Here is a 2,537-nt window from a genome sequence, read left to right on the forward strand (position 1 = left end):
ATACTCACCCCTGGCCCACAGGAGCTCAGCACACAAATTATTTCAATACAGTTTGTGTAATGAAAGAAAAGACAGTTAGCAACAACTATGCTGAACAGTAAGATCAGTCATGAATACACAGGGCTTCTGGCCACTGCAGAGAGATGAATACATCAACAAGTCTAAAAGTTGATATATAATAGTTCCACAAAACCGTGCAAGAAGTATTGTGTAGGGTGGGATGAGAGGACCAAGAAAGAACACAACCCAGTTTAGATGAGGCAGGGATGCTGCCTGGTTTGTACTTGTTGTTAGAAAAAATAGCACAGATGAGGTAATTTAAAATATTTCTCACAGATCTGGAGGCTTCATAAGACCAAGATCAAGGCACCAGCATATTCAGTGCATGGTGAGGGCTGGCTGTCTACTTCCAAAATGGCACCGCCTTCTTGTGCCCTCACATGGTAGAAGTGCAAGAGAGGAAAAAGGGCCTAGCAGCAGTCCAAAGCTTCCTATATCAAGGCATTACTTGTATTCATGAAGGCAGAGTCCTCATAACTTAATCACATCCCCAAAGTCCCCATCTCTGAATGAACTGACCCCATGCCTGAGTATGGGCTCAGTGGTGACAGGTCTTTGTGCACGCCTGGGGGAGGAATTGCTACATACCCAGTGGATGGTCAGCCTCTAGCTTCATAATTGCTTCACAATAACATGAATAATACGAGGTATCTTTGGAAAAAAGGATACCACCTGCTATAAAATCTGCGAATTCTGAACTTGGGGGAATTTAGTCAGTAGGACAGAGAATCTGGCAGTGAGATTTCTCTGGTATCTGTGTGATCATTAGTGCCCACCAGTGGTCTGAACGGTGCAGCCAATCATGGACACACTTGAGATGCCACAAGGAGATATGCCTTTGCCCTGGTATACCAAGCATTCGCCTTGATAATCGCTGGTGATTTTGCAGCCTTTGTTGGACTTCCTGTAGAGGCTGTGAAAGGTATACTGGAATAAGGATGGCATGCTGACTCCACCACCAGAATGATTCTACTCAGAAACTCAGTTGCAGGGGCTCTGGATGTTTCCTTTATCTGAGCCTGCCGGAGGTCCACAAATTTCCAATGAACAGCAGTTAGCCAGACTGACCAAAGACATGGCTACCTTTGAAAATTTTACCATTCTGTATGCAGCATCCACTTTAGAATCCTGTAAACTGACAAATACAGAGATATCAAATTTTATTTTCAATTTACTGGATTGATTATAAGCATTTCTTACTGAGTATGTGATATAATACATATATAATATAAAAATATTATATGTATTTTGTCCTTAAACATTATGCTAAATAGTTGTTAAAGCAATTCTCATTTTATAATTTTTAACAATCTGGTTGGAGCCCATCAGTATTACCCAATTAGTTTATATTTCCTGGAGATTCATAACTCAATCTCCCCTGCTTGGTATAGAGCAGTGTTCTCAGCCGCCTGCCCGGCCCCGTACACACCCCTCTCTGCACCACTGGTAGATAGCCGCAGTGCTACACTTGGGTTGGAGCAGGACCATGCCCAGGAAGAACCTGAATTGCTGGGGCTGCGATTCACCCTCTTGAGAGAAAATGTTCTCTTCTCCCGGCCTCTGGAGAATCATTAACAAGTACAGAAATATAGCTAAGGAGTAAATCGACCTTTTTCTGAGTAAACCAGTTTGTTAGCTTTAGTTTTTTTCCACTAGCCTGAGTGCATTGCTTGCTGTGCAAATGCGATGTTCCCAAGTATTAAGTTCGGATGTCTTCTTTCAGAAGGGGAAGGTTAAGTGCACAGTGTCTTGTGTGGACAAGGAAGCAGTGATGATGAGTGATACACATTTTTTAAATGAATTCCCCTCATGTTAAAATACAAAATTTGGGAGAATACATGCATTTCATTAGATAAGAGGAACTTAATTGGACCATGTTTTAAGAGAAATAATCTGAGCCAGTTCTGTAATGGGAGTGAAAAATAAAGCAGGAAATGTCTAATTTACATGAAAGTAGCGCCCATGAAGACACAGACAGGAAAGGAAGGCTTAATTAAGGCCAAAGTGTGTTTGTTTAATTAGCTGTCATCTTCCCCCGAGAACCTACCAAGGAAGGCCATAAACAATTAGCATGGATTTATTGATGGAGATGAAATAAACTGAGCATTAAGTGCACTGTGTTCCCTTAAAGGGCTGCGGTACTTTCATTAATAATGAATTCTGTCTTTCCTCATGTCTTTTGAGTTTCCCACTAATACTGAATTATTGGTATGAAATGTGAGGACTTCCAGTAATTATAGGCTGTTGAGAGATTCTTAGAAAGTGTGATACTATATTCGAGGGAAAAACAATTTTCAGCTTTTTTTTTTTTCTTAAGGAATTTCAACTCCTGTATTTAGTGCTGGAATGCAAAATGGTATGGTACTGGCTCTGGAAACTTTCTTGAGTTTAGGATTCTGGAAGTACTCATAGTCTAAAGCCCTTTGGAGGTCTGTGTTCTGGTTATTTTAAAGAAAAAAAAATAGATTAAGAGCAAC

The 2,537-nt window shown here is 40.7% G+C and overlaps 1 pseudogene; it reads left to right on the forward strand.

Annotated features, from left to right (window-relative positions):
• The first annotated feature begins 536 nt into the window (after positions 1-536).
• Positions 537-1,243, forward strand: LOC113186583 (COP9 signalosome complex subunit 8 pseudogene; annotated as a pseudogene).
• Positions 1,244-2,537: the final 1,294 nt, after the last annotated feature.

This window comes from Urocitellus parryii, chromosome 8, assembly GCF_045843805.1.
Source record: "Urocitellus parryii isolate mUroPar1 chromosome 8, mUroPar1.hap1, whole genome shotgun sequence".
Taxonomy (NCBI): domain Eukaryota; kingdom Metazoa; phylum Chordata; class Mammalia; order Rodentia; family Sciuridae; genus Urocitellus; species Urocitellus parryii.